At 33.5% G+C, this 19,247-nt stretch overlaps 1 long non-coding RNA gene across 1 annotated transcript in view; it reads left to right on the forward strand.

Moving 5' to 3' along the window:
* The first annotated feature begins 935 nt into the window (after positions 1-935).
* Positions 936-19,247, forward strand: part of LOC143265889 (uncharacterized) — an 81,347-nt gene continuing 63,035 nt past the window's right edge. Inside the window, exon 1 of the long non-coding RNA XR_013040675.1 lies at positions 936-1,483. This is a non-coding gene — a long non-coding RNA (uncharacterized LOC143265889). The remainder of the gene's footprint in view (positions 1,484-19,247) is intronic.

Genomic DNA, 19,247 nt, shown 5'->3' on the forward strand with positions numbered 1-19,247 from the left:
GTAGTTCCACGTGTTATTAACTCCATGCGTCGTAATTGCATGCGATATAATTCCTCGCGCTGTAATACCATGCTTTGTAACTTCTACGCGTCCGTAATTCCACGCGTTGTAATTCTACGCGTTGTTAATTCCACGCGTTGTAATTCCACGCGTTATTAATTCCATGCGTCGTAATTTCACGTGTTATTAATTTCATGCGCCATACTTCTACGCACTTTAATTCCACGCGTTATAATTCCACGCGTTACTAATTCCGTGCGTCGTAGTTCCACACGTTGTAATTCCACGCGTCGTAGTTCCACGTGTTATTAATTTCATGCGCCGCACTTCTACGCACTTTAATTCCACGCACCGTAATTCCACGCGTTATAATTCTACGCGTTGTAATTCTACGCGTTATTAATTCTACGCATCGTAGTTCCACGCGTTATTAATTCCATGCGTCGTAATTCCAGGCACCGTAATTCCCCGCCCTGTAATACCACGCGCCATAATTTCTTCGTAGGAAGTGAAGTCCAAGCAGCTATGACAAGGGTGTTTGTATCTAAAGAATGTATTTTGAATAGGAAAAATTAATTTTAGCAAAATAACTAATTCTTCTCTTTTTACTTAAAAAGTTCTATTATTTTTCGTACTGTGTATTAAGTACGCTTGGTATTTCGAAAGTTATCTCCAAAAAGGACTTCTGCTCTAGAGTAACGCGTTTTAGCAGAAAAACTTCAATTGAATCTGCTACGCAACACTATGTGCAGAAAAAAACAGCGTCGAAATACGAGGCGGAGGCTGAAAGAACAAATTTATTCCAAATCACCGGTCGCATCGAACCATCGTCCGGCAGCGCGATTGTGAAGAACGCACGAGCGAAAGCGGGAGGGAGGGCAGCATTTCGGTAGCAGCAGGGGTTGGGAAATTGGAAACCCGGGGGTTGGAAACGACGTCGACCCGTAGTGTCTCCGCGGACAGCAACAACGCCGCCACGCAGCCAGTCGGCTGATTTTTGCTGCTTTTCTGCGCACCATCCTAACGAGAAGCCCGGCTGATTTTCCCGCGCAACCCCTTCGACACCTCAGCCGAGTTTCGCTTCGATCAAAGCTGCCAGAAACCCTCGAAAAATACCCCGTCTCCTAATTAGCCCTCCGGAAAAGAGCTTCGGATATCGAGAAGTCGGTTGTCCAATTACGACGGATTCGAAAAATGAAGAGAGTGCTTCGACGAAGATGTTTTATTTGTGTGCGTTGACCGACATCGATCGAGGATTAGCGAGTTCGTGATTTCTGTGCGATTCGGGTGGTTTTTTGTCTTTTCACCGGACACGCGACGAATACGCTTGACGATTAAAGCTTGTGTCGGGGGATCTGTACCATAACGAAACGGTGATAAAGCACGGTGGTGCATCGATCGACAGATAACTTTTTGCATGGGAATTTCTGTGATCGTGTACTGGATAAGGGGTTCGTTCACTTTTTCCTACAACGTTATTTAGGTAAGTTTTTCCTTTACATTTTTTACTTCTTGAAAATCCACGTGGTTAGACTATTGAACATTTCTGACTATTCAAAGTTATTTTGTTAATTTGACTCTTGCAATTGTGATTGCAAAATAATTATGAAGAAATTTTGCACCCCCTTTAAAATTGGTTTCAAATATATTCTCTGTTATTGTAAACGTATCTGATAATTTCATTGATAACGTACTGCAAGAATTTAACACGTTTTACAATATTTGTAATGGCATGAAAGGTTGCGCTTTATTAAAATGTTTTTACCATGTTAAAACATTTTCCTCTGCTTTCAGTAGGAGATTATATTAATGTACACAATTATAATTTCATTATTTATATTCAATTTCATCTTTTTTAGTTTGTAACATAACCTCTTTAAAATTTTGGACTCACATGGATTTAGTTTTCTTTGTTTTATGTATTATTGACTTAACCTAACTTTTTTTAAAATATGAACACACATGAATTTAGTTTTTTGTTAAATTCTTTGTTTTGTGTATTATTGACCTAACCTTACTTTTTTAAAAATATGGACACACATGTATTTAATTTTTTGTTAAATTCTTTGTTTTGTGCATTATTAACCTAACCTTACTTTTTTAAAAATATGAACACACATGCATTTAGTTCTGTGTTAAATTCTTTATAATATTTGATAATAATATTTTAGAAAATATGCACTTAAAGATAAATAATTTAGAAGTTTACTATAAATACAATTAAACTACTTTGAAAATTAAAAAAAAAAAGAAGTAAAATAAGGTTAAATAAAAATGAAATCATAGCTTTTACTAATTTAAGAAAAACTACCTTTAAGATGGTTAATAAATAATATTAAAAAATATGTGCATATTAAAATTAAATATTCATATAATTTTTTAGAAAATTATTATTAAATTTTATTTGAACAAATTCTCCAGAAATTGACTTAAAGTTAGCAGCAATTGTAATTTAAATAAATTATGGATACAGTCATCATTGAATTATGATTTGAACAATAATTGTAACAACTAGTAAAGTATAATAATTATTGCAACAAATTATTTAAATTTTATTAACATCAAATTATTTAAGTCACAGTAGCCATCTTGTTATTTAAATCATATTATACCCAGTTATTCAAGTCCACCTATTAAATCTATTTAACCCCCAGCTATTACACCTAGTCATATTTACTACCCAGTTATTTAAGTCATATTACAGCTATTTAAGTCATAGTTAACCTATTTAAGATATTACAGTTATTTAGGTCCCAGTAAATCTGCGATGCATTTAAGTCCCAGTTATTAAAGCGTCTACGTCCGATTATTTAAACCCCCATAAACCTGACCATTCAAGTTAATTAAAACAAGTTTCCAAACAATTTCACAGGTTAAAGTTTATTAGATATCAGAAAGCTTTTAGCTCTTTGTTACAAAGGCGTACGCCTACTTAATAGAGTCCTGTATACCTGAGGTCTTCGGCTCATGTAATTAATTTCCTATTCAACGTCAGATTACGTTGGTTGCAGCTTGAGACTGTATCAAAACCCAATAGAGCCGGATGCCATCGACAGACACCGGTGTCGCATTATCACCGTGTCGTTAAAGTCGACGTATTTCCTGGGATCTTCTTCAGTTCGGTTGAGTTCGATCGTTGCCAAGTACGGCTGTTCGTTCTCGTCGACTGACGCGAATTTATCGTTGCCGATTTAATTGAAAAAACTCACACTCCGGCATCGTGGTCGAGGGAATCCAATCGGAATTTTCTGACGGTCTAGTTTGATGCTTTCTTGCTCCACGGGAAAACAGTGCTTCGATAAACTGGATTTTTCGCAACTTTTTATTATTTTACTTCAATTATTTTTTAACATTTCTTCTCTTAAATATTGGACTTTCATTCTCTTTCGATAATCTTTCTTAGTTCAATAATTTTTAATTTAATGTATAGAAGAAACATTGCACCTGGTATCAGAGATAAATGTTCTATCATTTTACATTGAAATTCATACTAAAATTAAAAATTTTATATTTAAAACAGTTTGTGCCATCTTTATATTGAACTACATAACAAATTTTCTTCATTTACAATCGTTGTATTCAATAATTTTCTAAAATTATCTTAAATACGAGTCTCTCGATAAGATCGTAAGCCGCCATATTGGAATCTGACTGCGCATGCGCAGAGAGCAAATCCTCGTATCACGCATCCTACTGTTTAAAAAATAAAGACATCTATCAAGATAAAAAGCAGCAAAATTACTTCTGAAATTTAAAAAATAAACTTGTCAAACTTTTATAAGTTCAACGTGTACAAAGATTGTGCTTTCTAAATCTTTAAGCGTGCCGTCAAAATCCGCAGACAAAAATATCTATCACGAAGTTCTGTCGGCATCGCAAACTTCGCTGGCAATAAACTACGCCAGGGAATACGATTCATGGCAGTTGTTATCATTGATCTGGCCGAAATACGCCATGACGGCGAGTTACTTCGAGCCGTGAAACTTTCAGTGACAGGATCAAGGAACTGCCTGCTGGAGGATTTGCATACGTACATAGCCGCGAGTGTACCGGAAATACCGAATTACGGAAGTTATCAGGAACCTTCTACCTCGATGAACTATTTGATGGTTGACTTTATGCCTTCTTTGAATGAGGACACTTCTGATATACTGCCACCTACTGCTTTACCTTGTTTCACGGTTTATTAGGAATTTCAAACTGAGTTGAAAACTTTCAATTAATTGTTAATAAATGGTGAAATGTTGTTAGTTTAGTGTGGTTGATGTGGGGATTTATTTTAAGTTATTGGTAGGGATGGATATTTTTTATTTTATAAATTAATAAGGTTATAATTGAGTTAAGTTAACGAAGTTAGTTATTAGTTATTTTATGAATTAACAAAGTTATAACAGAGTTAAGTTAACAAGGTTAAATGTTAGCTATTTTATACATTAACAAAGTTATGACAGAGTTAAATTAACAAGGTTAATTGTTAAATATTTTATATATTAATAAAGTTATGACAGAGTTAAGTTAACAAGGTTAATTGTTAATTATTTTATGAATTAACAAAGTTATTATAGAGTTAAGTTAACCAGGTTAATTGTTAATTATTTTGTACATTAACAAAGTTATAACAGAGTTAAGTTAACAAGGTTAATTGTTAAATATTTTGTACATTAACAAAGTTATAACAGAGTTAAGTTAACAAGGTTAACTGTTAATTATTTTATACATTAACAAAGTTATAACAGAGTTAAGTTAACAAGGTTAACTGTTAATTATTTTATACATTAACAAAGTTATAACAGAGTTAAGTTAACAAGGTTAATTGTTAATTATTTTATACATTAACAAAGTTATAACAGAGTTAAGTTAACAAGGTTAATTGTTAATTATTTTATACATTAACAAAGTTATGATAGAGTTAAGTTAACAAGGTTAATTGTTAATTATTTTATACATTAACAAAGTTATAACAGAGTTAAGTTGACAAGGTTAATTGTTAATTATTTTGTACATTAATAAAGTTATAACAGAGTTAAATTAACAAGGTTAATTATTAGGTATTTTATATATTAACAAAGTTATAACAAAATTAAATTAACAAAATTAATTATTAGTTATTTTATGAATTAACGAAGTTATGACAGAGTTAAATTAACAAAGTTAATTATAACAAAAATTAAATATAAAAATTAAATTATAAATATAAAAATTGGAGTACAATATTCAGTCTCCAATACAAAACTCTCTAAATCCATTTTTCTGCAATATATAAAACCATCTAAAAATCTAAATATATCGCATATTATAAATATCGAAAAATTAAAACTCTCAAAATCTTATAACCTAACTTTCCTAACCTAAAAATCATAATTTTTGCAAAGAAAATTTCTGCAATATATAAAAACATCTAAAAATCTAAATATATCGCATATTATAAATATCGAAAAATTAAAACTCTTAAAATGTTATAACGTAACTTTCCTAACCTAAAAATCATGATTTTTGCATGGAAAATATCAAAATCTCTTTGTAGAAGGTATTCCTATAATTTTGCCTGTTCGTACTTCGAATTTCTCGTCCGTAACATATTCAAAGAAAGAATAACAAATGAATAGATCCGTCGGCGGAATTATTCAACAAATATTCACGCACTCGAGGTTGCAAAGGCTCAGCTGAATAACAATTGTACATTGCGACTATTGTTTATTCGGGCCGTGCAGAAGATCAAAAGGATACATTGTAATTGCGATAGGGAAGTCGTACAGAGGATACGTTTGAAGGAACATGTTACAGCGAAACAGATTCGGTCTGCATAAACAGGCAATTAATTCATGTACTCGCCACTTGTATCCTTCCCCGTTTAATTGTGTAATTCGATCGAAATTGCTAATTAGCGTTTCGAAGAAGTTTCGAATTTAATTCGCCGAATAAAGTAATCGTTTGAGGAAGTTAGCGAATCTTGTTTCGCTCGCTCTTTGTTCAACCCCGAAATAAAATGAAAAGTTTCGTTCCCGTATTTTGTAAAGAGCTTATCAGAAATTAACCGGGGATTTCGGTTCCAAAGTTATAATTTCGATAATATCAGTATGGACTTTTGACTTTAGCCACGGGGGATTTTAAGCGGATTTCAGCTGAAAAATTCACTGGATTTTCATGAGCTTTTTCACTGTTTCACGTTTTTGATCGGTGTATCATAGCCATAAATCACTGGATGAATATCGGGCGATAAATTGATAAACTGGTTAATAACCACTGTTTAATAACAATCGATTTTACTGACGGTAGATTACCAAACAGTACTCAATAAAAATTTATATTCGAAATGTATAAAATTACTAATCCTCATATTCTAATGCGTCCTATCAAACACAATTCTAAAGTTCATTAAATTTTATTCCATATTTCCCCGCGTTCGAAACTGATAATCGTCGATTAAACCGGTGTTTACAGTTCAAATCACATCGTGTTTGGTCTCATTTTAATCGCAAAAAGACCAGCAATCCATTGGTAAAAGTTTGACAACAATCGAGTGAAAAATATTAAAGTTTCATACTTGCATCGGTATTGCCACGTGACCGATCACGTGACCGGTCGTGTGACTTCGATCTTAATGGCGTCCCGCGAACTTTTACCATTTACCAAACTCATCAGAATGTTTTACCGAATTATAGTAAGAGAAGTATTTTATTTACAAGTCAGGGAAAAAATGTTTAACCGAATCGTAAGAGTTGGTCTTTCGAATGAATGAAACGAGTAGTATGTAACTACGTCAACGATACAAGGGCATTCCATTTAGTTCAAAGACCCAGGTTACAAATGCTCGGCATCACGGAAAACCAATTTCCCGATTCGCCTCGAACAAGCATACTTTGTACACACGAAATGCAGAGACCCGTTCGTCCATCGGAGCAGCCTCGATTGAAAACCAATGGCAGGATAATCCTCGAGCTTGGACGCGATAATATCGCGAGTCATCTCGGATATTCTCTGTCGAATTGGATCCTCGAGAAATATTTCCGCGTTGAAACGCGGTCGACGAGAGGCGATAAATGCGGAAGTCAGCGAAATTTCGAGAGCTGGATTCTCTTGGGACGTCCTTGCTGCGCCATTTGTACCGTTTCGAACGTGACACTTGTCGTTTTCAACAACCGTACATGTGTGACAAACTAATTTTTTTACTGAGCCTTCTTTCGTAAGTACTGATGAACTGTTGGTTTGAGAACATGTTAGGTAAATTAGCATTTAGTGAAGATAAGATTTGGAAATAGCAAATGATGAATGAATTGTGAACAGAATTTGTAAATATGTGAATGTGTGAATGTGTGAATGTGTGAATGTGTGAATATGTGAATATATGAATATGTGAATGTGTGGGTATGTGAATATATGAATATATGAATATGTGAATACGTGAATGTGTGAATATGTGAATGTATGAATATATGAATGTGTGAATATGTGGATATGTGAATATGTGGATGTGGGAATATGTGAATGTGTGAATGTGTGAATGTCTGAATATGTGAATGTATGGATATGTGAATATGTGGATGTGGGAATATGTGAATGTGTGAATGTCTGAATATGTGAATGTATGGATATGTGAATATGTGGATTTGTGAATGTATGAATATGTGAATGTGTGAATATGCGAATGTGTGCATATGTAAATGTGTGGATATGTCAATATGTGGATTTGTGAATGTATGAATATGTGAATGTGTGCATATGTGAATGTGTGGATATGTGAATATGTGAATATGTGAATATGTGAATATGTGAGTATGTGAATATGTGAATATGTGAATATGTGAATATGTGAATATGTGAATATGTGAATATGTGAATATGTGAATGTGTGAATATGTGAATGTGTGAATATGTGAATGTGTGAATACGTGAATATGTGAATATGTGAATATGTGAATATGTGAATATGTGAATATGTGAATGTGTCAATATGTGAATGTGTGGATATGTGAATATGTGAACATGTGAACATCTGAACATCTAAATATGTGAATTTCCGAGTATGTGAATATGTGAAAATTTACCAATGAAAAATATGTAAAATTGCTTTTTATTAATTTTGTTAAGTAAGAATTTTTTACCTTCGACATCTATGTATAGATCCTTTCGCACAGAGTGAAATGACGAAAATAAAATTTAATCCCTACCAAGAATGTTGACGCACGTGCCACGCCAACGTTGAAGAACACGATGAAACATGCGGCTAACAGAGTGACGACGGTATAAATAGCTAATGAGCAGTTAAAAGAAGCGAAAGACCATCAAGGGAGAGTTAATGAGTATTCCGTGGCTTTCAGCTATTAATGTACAAATCGTTACAAGCTCTGACACAAGCATTCTGGGAAATTCTTCGGTTGTGCAGAAGAAACGTGTTTATAATGTCCTCTTTTTGCCTATTAGTTCTTCTAGGTTAATTCTGCGTTTTATGGGGAAGGTCGTTTTAACATTTTATGCTGAATTTCTGAATTTACACAAATTATGTTAATTTAGGGAAGAATATGTTAATTTTAAAACAACACGAAATTTTAATAAATCATCCAATAAATCTAAAATTAATAAAATAAAATCAGACAATTATAAAATAATTTTCAAAAAGAAGTCTTTATATGAAATTATAAAATAATTTCCAAAAAGAAGTCTCTATATGAAATTATAAAATAATTTCCAAAAAGAAGTCTCTATATGAAATTATAAAATAATTTCCAAAAAGAAGTCTCCATATGAAATTATAAAATAATTTCCAAAAAGAAGTCACTACAGTTACATATATAATTGAAAAAAATTTAGTTTAAAAAGTTTAAAAAGTTAGCCTTGTAAAAAATATTTTAAATCGCAGGTTTTTGAGCCTTTAAGTATAAGAAAAAAATTGGTGTATTAAATAAAAATTGTGATTGCGAAATATCCGCAAAATGGCCATTCTATTAACATCGAAAACTCGAAGAGCAAATTTCCCCGTCTGCCACTATTTTCTCCGCGTTAATCAACTTAACCCCTTATTGCTCGTGTCTCGCACGACCTCTCTTGACACGCTGTTCGTTAAGTGGTTCATTTACTTCAGTCGTCGAAGAAGACGATTATATTTGATGGTATCTCATCTTGGTGAGTGTACTCCAAATCGTTAACACTTCAATGTGTACCTTGGTGATTAAGTGACGGCAATTTCGTATATTCAATGTGACAATTATTTACATCGACGTTTATAACATTTTCATTAACCCTTTGAACTGTGCCTCATATCTTTCTTTTTCTTTTGGTTATTGATTTATCATTAAATATTAGGAAATTCCAATCATTATTTACTCTTTTTTCCGATTCTTCAAGAGGTACTTTTATGTACTTTTTATAGATCTGGGGTTTTATGTGTGAGGGTTGTTTTTCAAAGTTGAAGATCTTGAAAATTCTTATTAGCAAAGTTTAGCGATAGAAATACAATTTGTGTTGCAAGTTACCAAATTTAAAAATTGAGAAATTTAGTATTTATTGCATTTTTGCAAATTAAGAAGTTTAGCAACACAGAGAAATTAAAAAAATGTTCGTCATCAAAATATTGCACTTACAAAATACAAAAAAAATATATTACTAACATTGTAATCAAATGTAATAAAAAACAATATTCCGCAGCAATAAAATATTGAAGAGCAATAAAAAGTATTGCAATTTCCAATAAAAAAACAACAAAAGAACAATAAACGGTGTACGAACGAAAATGAACGCCTAGTAACTGATATTTCCGACAGCATGTTTAATTTAACATCTAATTGACAGAATTTATCTACATAAAAAAGTGAACATTTCAAGAGAGAGTAACAGCTGATACTCTCACCGCAATGCCACTGTTGTTGATATCGAATTACGTTTCCAACGCGTTGCCTAGCGTACACTTGATGGCTGACCACTTGTGTGGTTATATCACTGACAACAGTTCCAGTTTCGTGTTTTCGTTTGATGCTTGATTTATGATCGACCAGTTTACTTCAACTGCGAGTTTCAGTTAAGCTATCCTGTAATGTTACGTTTGTTATACGACCCCGTTCCGACGTGCATGTTTTATGCAAATATTCTGCTTCGAAAATATTATGCGGCTCTGTTTAATTTCTCTATTTTATCTTGTTGGTTTTTTATTATGGAGAGAGAGTTTATGCGTTAAATTTAAGGAGGTAAATGTAAGGGTTAAATAAGCTTATTAAGTTTACTGTTAAATATAATAAATAATGAAATTTTTATTAGAAGCTTATTGTTACATTTAGTGTTAAATATAATAAATGACAAAATTGTTGTTATAAGTAATAAAAAATAGGTAGCAAAATTGTTAAAGATAATAGCACTTGTGCAATATAATTAGCAAGAATTATACAATTTTCACATTAATAACGCGTGGAATTACAACGCGAGGAATTATAACGCGTGGAATTACGGTGCGTGGAATTAAAGTGCGTAGGAGTACGGCGCATGAAATTAATAACACTACGACGCGTGGAATTAATAACGCGTAGAATTACAACGCGTGGAATTATGACGCGTGGAATTATGACGCGTGGAACTATGACGCGTGGAATTACGGACGCGTGGAATTACGGACGCGTGGAATTACGGACGCGTGGAATTACGGACGCGTGGAATTACAACGCGTAGAAGTGCAGGGCATGGTATTACAACGCGGGGAATTATGGCGCATGGAATTACGACGCGTGGAATTAATAACACGTGGAATTATGACGCGTGGAATTACAACGCGTAGAAGTGCAGGGCATGGTATTACAACGCGTGAAATTACGACGCATGGAATTAATACCGCGTGGAATTATAACGCGTGGAATTAATAACGCGTAGAATTACAACGCGTGGAATTATGACGCGTGGAATTACGGACGCGTGGAATTACAACGCGTAGAAGTTACAAGGCATGGTATTACAGCGCGAGGAATTATATCGCATGCAATTACGACGCATGGAGTTAATAACGCGAGGAACTACGAAGCGAGAAATTACAACGCGTGGAATTACGACGCATGGTGTCATATTCGGCGCTCGATATTCGGGCTTCACGAACGATCCTCTTCAACAAACGTTCCATAACACCCAGATAATATTCGCCATTAACATTTCATCCCTGTGGAACGAATTCCTGAAGTATAATTTCTTCAGAATCGTAGAAGCAAATTAACATTGTCTTCTCTCGGGACTTCTGGAATCGCAATTTTTTGATTTTGGAGAGCCTGGAGATTTCCACGTAGCACTTTGGCGCTTTGTTCGAGGTTCAGACTTGAAGCACCAAGTCCCATCACTAGTTACAATTGATTCCAGGAATGTACAGTTTCGTCGTGCTGTTTTGATAAGATCCTCGCAATATTCAACGCGAGCAATTTGTTGCGCTTGCTCGTGATTTTGTGACACGGTGACGGAAGGTTCTGTCGCATTAAACGCTATAAGTTTACAATTCGTTGCTCGATTCCAATGATTGTTGTGTTTTGTAGGGTATACTGTTTTCAGATAACATGTTTTAATAGATGGCGCTAGTTTTCCTTAAATTTAAGTTCCGTTACTTTTCCGACATACTGTGTGGGAGGGCTCCTTGAGTACTCGCGAGAAAGTCAAGTCTCATGCGCCGTCTAGCGATGAGCGTACGAACCGCCACAACTTTAATCGGTATTAAAGTAACATCTGTAAATCTATTCGTTCTATCTCACAATAATGATTGCTATGTTCTGCAGAAGAGGTATACTATTTTCAGATAACACGCTTTAATAGAAGGCGCTAGTTTTCCCTTAATTTAACTTCCGTTACTTCCCCAACATACTCTGTACAAATAATCGAATTGCCGGAATCCGGAATTAAAAGAATGTTACTAAAACACTGCGCAACAGTAAAAAATTCTCGAGGTGGAAAACTCTCCAATTACGGAAACGTGTTAAGTAGGTCGACATGTACTTCGCTACGATACTAATTTTCGCCGTGACGTTGGCTGCATATAGAAACCTGGATATCTAACACGCAAATAAATGAATGTAACGCTAATTGATCTCTATTCTCACCGCTTCCCGCTCGATGTTCGACGCAAATTGGATAACAGCAAATAAAATCATGATTTCAATTTCGGTACAGGTGATTGCTGCCTATTGTAACCAGCAGCCCGTGGCTGAATTCGATATATCAACGTGCTATTGATTTTCGGTTAGTTTCAAAGTTTTTCATCGTTCAGTTTTCAACGGCATTGAACGTCAATGTCGGGCAAACGTGCCACTGCCCTCGGCTCTTCGTGTTTAAAGGGGTTTCCAAATTAAATCTTCGAATTGATCAATTTTTTATGCTTCAAGTTTTGTGACTTTTCAATCTTGTTCATTGTAGCAAATTTTATAAATTGTTGTATATCAAATTTTATAGGTTATGTTGCAAATTTTATGGGTTATGTTACAAATTTTAAAAAATTATACAATATTAAATTTGATGAATTATATTATATTAAATCTTGTAAATTATGTTATATCCTTTCACATATTCAGTTTAAAAATCATCCTTTAACTGCAGAAGAATAAAAATTACAGCAAAATCTTAGCGATATTCTTGGTAACATTTATTACGTTCGAAAATGATGATTCGTTGAATTTAAACCAGATGATTTAACAGGGAGCGCGAAATTCGCAATTTAATTGCTAACTTACAAATAAATAAAGCGAAATTCGTTGATGTATGTTCATTTACGTAAGCTGCAGTGAACGTATGTGTGTCGGTGGAGTCGTAATTTTAAATTGCGTTACAGTTGGCGCTGCTATAACGCAGTACGTGTTATACATATTACAGCCGTACTCCGCGCTCACGTATTAATTGCTTCTTGATTACCCGATGTAGTCGATAGACACGTAAATCTCGGTAAAGGCGAAGTGCACTTCGGTGTTTTCGAATAATTTCAAACGACTTTCAAATTTTGAAATTTCTACATTCTCTTTACTTTTCAAGATTATGCAAATTTTTGATGTTTTGAACTTGGGAATTATTAAATTCTTGAATTGTCAAATTGTTAGAATGTCAAATTGTAAAATTGTCAAATTGACAAATTGTCAAACTGTCAAATTGTCAAACTTTTAAATTGTTAAACTGTCAGATTGTCAAACTGTCAAACTGTCAAACTGTCAAACTATAAAATTGTAAAATTGATAAATTGTTAAATTGTCAAACTTTTAAATTGTCAAATTGTCAAATTGTCAAATTGTCAAATTGTCAAACTGTCAAATTGTTAAATTGTCAAATTGTCAGATTGTCAAACTGTCAAACTGTCAAACGGTCAAGCTATAAAATTGTAAAATTGATAAATTGTTAAATTGTCAAACTTTTAAATTGTCAAATTGTCAAACTGTCAAATTGTCAAACTATCAAATTGCCAAACTATCAAATTGTCAAACTATCAAATTGTCAAATTATCAAATTGTCAAGCTATCAAATTGTCAAGCTATCAAATTGTCAAACTATTAAGTTGTTAAATTGTCAAATTGTCAAACTGTCAAATTGTCAAACTATCAAATTGTCAAACTATCAAATTGTCAAATTATCAAATTTTCAAGCTATCAAATTGTCAAATTGTCAAACTGTCAAATTGTTAAATTGTCAAACTATCAAATTGTCAAACTATCAAATTGTCAAATTATCAAATTGTCAAATTATCAAATTGTCAAGCTATCAAATTGTCGAACTATCAAATTGTCAAATTGTCAAACTGTCAAACTGTAAAATTGTCAAATTGTCAAATTATCAAATTATCAAATTATCAAATTATCAAATTATCAAATTATCAAATTATCAAATTATCAAATTGCCAAATTATTAAATTATCAAATTGTCAAATTGTCAAATTGTCAAATTGTCAAATTGTCAAACTGTCAAACTGTAAAATTGTCAAATTGTCAAATTGTCAAATTGTCAAATTATCAAATTGCCAAATTATTAAATTATCAAATTGTCAAATTATCAAACTGCCAAACTGTCAAATTATCAAATTGTCAAATTGTCCAATAGTTGCACCACTAAGTCATTGAATTGCCGAACACATAACCTAAAACCATTAAACTACACATTAAATAATTAATATTAAATTATACGAATACATCTGCATTTTGCATAGATCTTCACGTATCACGAAACTCAATGAATGAAAGGTCAATCGGTTTAAGAAGCTTTCACGCGGTCAGCCATAAATTAATTCTAATTAAAAGCCGCAGGTTCGTCTTTCTCCCCATATTGCTTGACCGTTAAATCCACTTGCATGTGTTCGCTCTCTCGGCACAGTTGCCGCCATTGTTTACGGTCTTATAGCCAAAACACTGAGTTGCCCTTCCGTGATGTACGCGTGCAAACACGTGTGTGTACAATAGAGACACAAGGGACGTGGAGGTTGAAGAGGAGATCGATTACGTTAAGATGGGCCTGCTAGGCTTGCAACGGCTGTTAATAGCTACACCGTAGGGGATTGTGTAGGCGTTGTTTTACAACAACATTGCAAATTGCATCGAAACGTTTTCATACTTCAGAAGCTATTTTTGCTGCTGCAACCTTATCATTTCTTAGTTGAATAGTTTACTGAATTACTGTAAGATATTTCTTTGTTATTACTGTATAGTGTCGATTTAGGTAAACAGTTAGTTAAACAGTTAGTTAAACAGTTAATTACATAGTTAATCAAATAGTTAGTTAAACAGTTAGTTAAACAGTTAGTTAAACAGTTAGTTAAACAGTTAGTCAAACAGTTAATTAAACAGTTAGTTAAAGAGTTAGTTAAACAGTTAGTTAAATAGTTAGTTAAACAGTTAGTTAAACAGTTAGTTAAATAGTTAGTCAAACTGTTAATTAAACAGTTAGTTAAACAGTTAGTTAAACAGTTAGTTAAACAGTTAGTTAAACAGTTAGTTAAATAGTTAGTCAAACTGTTAATTAAACAGTTAATTAAACAGTTAGTTAAATAGTTAGTCAAACTGTTAATTAAACAGTTAATTAAACAGTTAGTTAAACAGTCAGTTAAACAGTTAGTCAAACAGTTAGTTAAACAATTAGTTAAATAGTTAGTCAAACAGTTAGTTAAACAGTTAGTTAAACAGTTAGTTAAACAGTTAGTTAAACATTTAGTCAAACAGTTAGTTAAACAGTTAGTTAAACAGTTAGTCAAACAGTTAGTTAAACAGTTAGTTAAACAGTTAGTTAAACAGTTAATCATATTTAAAAATTTAATTTATATTCTCTTGCAAATGTATAAAATCATATACTAATCCTCATATTCTACTTCTATGTTCTGTCAAACAAAATGGCGAAGTTCATAATTAAATTATTTTTATTCCATATTTTCGCGCGTTCAAAATTGATAAACCAGTAAAAATAGTTCAAACCACATCGTGTTTGGTCTCGTTTTAACCAGAAAAGCACCAGAAATCCATTGGTAAAAGTTTGACACCAACCAAGCGAAAAATATCAAAGTTTCATACTTGCACCGGTATCGCCACGTGACCGGTCACGTGACTTCGAGCTTAATGGCGTCTCGCGGACTCTTAGCATTTTCCAAACGCGTCAGAATGTTTTGCCGAATTGTGGTAAGCCTCGAATGAATGTAAAACGCTTGCATTTTGTCCACTCGAGTTTGAAAGTTGCAATTGGAATTGCGCCATTAATGTTTACGAAAGAACAGCGGATTGAAACAGCGGGAATTCAACAGGTTCAGGGATAACGGAATAATTCCTTCGGAAGTGGAAACTTCACGCTCATTATAGATTCGTTTTCGCGTGGGAAAGTTTCAACCGCGAAGAACTCACGTTCCCTGTCCTTCGAGAATACTCGAAGGTTCGCGATGTTTCAAAACTTGTTCCACGGAATGAAAACGAGAGATTCGTTTGAGTTAAGGGTTTTCGCAAACCAAATGTTTGTTCACGGTTAGAAGGGTAAAGTAGCTTTTTAAGGGGGACGATCACTTCCGCGAGAGGTAATTCGTGGATTCTGTTTTTTGTCGATGTTAAGGATTTTATCTCTTCAATGTTTGTTTATTACGTAATCCGTTGATGCCACGAAATAGAGTGCTTAATGGAAAAACACGGGGTTGAAACGCGGAAGTTGTTTGGACAGAGATGAACAAGGGTAAATGAAGGTAATGCGTAAATCTTGTATGAAATGAATGAAGTTCTCTCTTACTTTTTAAAGTACAGTTTCAAGGTATTAATTCTTAAATTTTGTCGTTTGTTCGTCATTTTTTAATTTAGGGTTTGTTAATAATTAAATGTGTCTAGTTCAAAAATTTCTTATTTTCAGAATTCCTTAGGTCCAAATTTCCTAGTCCTAAAATTCCCAAATTACCTTGTTCTCTAATTACCAAATTACCAAATTCCCTAGTTCCCAAATTCCATAGCTTCCAAATTCCCTACCTCCCAAATTTCCAAATTCCCTAGTTCTCTAATTACCACATTGCTAAATTCCCTAGTACCCAAATTCTCTAGTTCTTAAATTTTTCGGTGCCCAAATTAGAACTGTAATTTAAAAATTCTCTTGTTCCCAAATTTGACAGTTCCAAAATTCCACAGTTCGGAAATTCCCTAGTTCCAAAATAATAAGATCCAAAATTGCATAGTTTCAAAATTCCCTAGATCCAAAATTTCCATGTTCCAAAATTCCATAGTTTCTAAATTCTTAGATTCATATTTCTCCAGATCCAAAATTGCATAGTTCCAAAATTCCCTAGTTCCCAAATTCTCAGATCCAAATTTCCCTAGATCCAAAATAACATAGCTTCAAAATTCCTTAGATCCAAAATTTTCTTGTTCCAAAATTCCATAGTTCCTAAATTCTCAGATCCAAATTTCTCTAGATCCAAAATTGCATAGTTCCAAAATTCCCTAGACCCTAAATTCTCAGGTCCAAAATTTCCTAGACCCTAAATTCTCAGATCCAAATTTCCCTAGATCCACAATTGCATAGTTCTAAAATTCCCTAGTTCCTAAATTCTCAGATCCAAATTTCCCTAGATCCAAATGTGTACAGTTCCAAAATTCCCTAGACCCTAAATTCTCAGATCCAAGTTTTCTTAGATCCAAAACTGCATAGTTCCAAAATTCCATAGTTCCTAAATTCTCAAATCCAAATGTCCCTAGATCCAAATTTGTATAGTTCCAAAATTCCGTAGACCCTAAATTCTCATATTCAAATTTCCCTAGATCCAAAATTGCATAGTTCCCAAATTCTCAGATCCAAATTTCCCTAGATCAAAAATTGCATAGTTCCCAAATTCTCAGATCCAAATTTCCCTAGATCCAAAATTGCATAGTTCCAAAATTCTCTTGACCCTAAATTCTCAGATCCAAAATTCCCTAGACCCTAAATTATCAGATCCTAATTTCCCTAGATCCAAAAATTCACAGTTCCAAAATTCCCTAGTTAATAATTTTTTTCCCCCATCAACATCATATTATAAAAAAAGTTCTATTTATTCTTGTTTATTTTTCTTACCTCCTGACGTTCGAAAAATTATAATTATTATTTGAAGAATTTTTCTTTGTTTCGACTGTACTCTCACCTTGTAATTTTCCCACGGATTAACCGTGGGAGAGAAAAGTGCGCGAGCTAAGCTGTTTATTTAATATTTAATTAAACTTTTACCGACCGTAAGGCCGCCTAGTTTTTTAATCGAGCACTCTTTAATTACCCTATAAAGAACTCGAACAACAGCTCGTATCGAGTAGATTTAATCAGCGATTGAATTTAACGATTAAATTTGTAATTTATCCACGATGATTACGCAATTAACGTTGGCTTCATTTAGTTATCTACCGAAGTACGTAATGCCGTTATACTTTGTTAATTACATATTCCGCGAAGTTGTTCGTTTCGGGAGGTAATATTTATCTACCAACGTCGGCTTTATTTTGCTGGAGATATAATTTGTAATTGAGTAGTAGTCATTTGTTAATGATGCAACCAACAATCTCTCATTAATTTCGATACGAAATTAGTTTCGGTAATGGATATACATGATTAAATTTAATAATTCGGGATGAATGTATGAATGTTCGGTAAACCACTGTAAACGATTTGTGATAAATATTTATTATACGAGTGTGGATTACACCTGTTTATATTTATTTAAATCTACTTATTATATAGTACTAAAAATTTTGGAGACTCGTATGGGAGTTTCACTTGCAGATAAAATATTTGGTAATGCAGAAAATTTAACATTGTCCAATTTCTAACTTTCTATACTTCAAAATTCCTAAATTCCCAAATTCTCAATTCCCTAATTTCTCAATTCTCCAATTTCCCAATTTCTTAATTTCCTAATTTCCAAATTCCCCAAATTCTAAATTTCCCAAATTCCAAATTCTCCAAATTCCAAATTCTCCAAATTTTCCAAATTCCAAATTCCCCCAATTCCAAATTCCCCAATTCCAAATCCCCCCAATTCCAAATTCCCCAAATCCCAAATCCCCCCAATTGCAAATCCCCAATTCCAAATTTCCCAAATTCCAAATTTCCCAAATTCCAAATTTCCCAAATCCCAAATTCCCCAAATCCCAAATTCCCCAAATTCCAAATTCCCCAAATTCCAAATTCTCCAAATTCTCCAAATTCTCCAAATTCTCCAAATTCTCCAAATTCTCCAAATTCTCCAAATTCCAAATTCCCTCAATTCCAAATTCCCCAATTCCAAATCCCCCCAATTTCAAATTCCCCAAATCCCAAATCCCCCCAATTCCAAATTCCCCAAATCCCAAATTCCCCAAATCCCAAATTCCCCAAATCCCAAATTCCCCAAATCCCAAATTCCCCAGATCCCAAATTCCCCAAATCCCAAATTCCCCAAATCCCAAATTTCCCAAATCCCAAATTTCCCAAATCCCAAATTCCTCAAATCCCAAATTCCCCAAATCCCAAATTTCCCAAATCCCAAATTTCCCAAATCGCAAATTCCTCAAATTCCAAATTCCCCAATTTCCCAATTTCTCAATTCCCTAATTTCCCAATTTCCCAATTTCCCAATTTCCCAATTTCCCATATTTCCTCAAACTCCCAATAAGAAAAGCCCAACTCCAATATCCCCGATTTTCAACCGCCGTAATTACCGAACGAAAAAATTCAATACACGAGTTTCATTAATTTCGATACACGTCGAAATTATAAAACCGATCAACGATTATAGAAACATATCGAAACGCGATTGCTGAAACTCGCTGTAATCATTAGAGCCAGATATCGAAAAGGTTAAT

This window comes from Megachile rotundata, chromosome 15 (assembly GCF_050947335.1).
Source record: "Megachile rotundata isolate GNS110a chromosome 15, iyMegRotu1, whole genome shotgun sequence".
Classification (NCBI taxonomy): domain Eukaryota; kingdom Metazoa; phylum Arthropoda; class Insecta; order Hymenoptera; family Megachilidae; genus Megachile; species Megachile rotundata.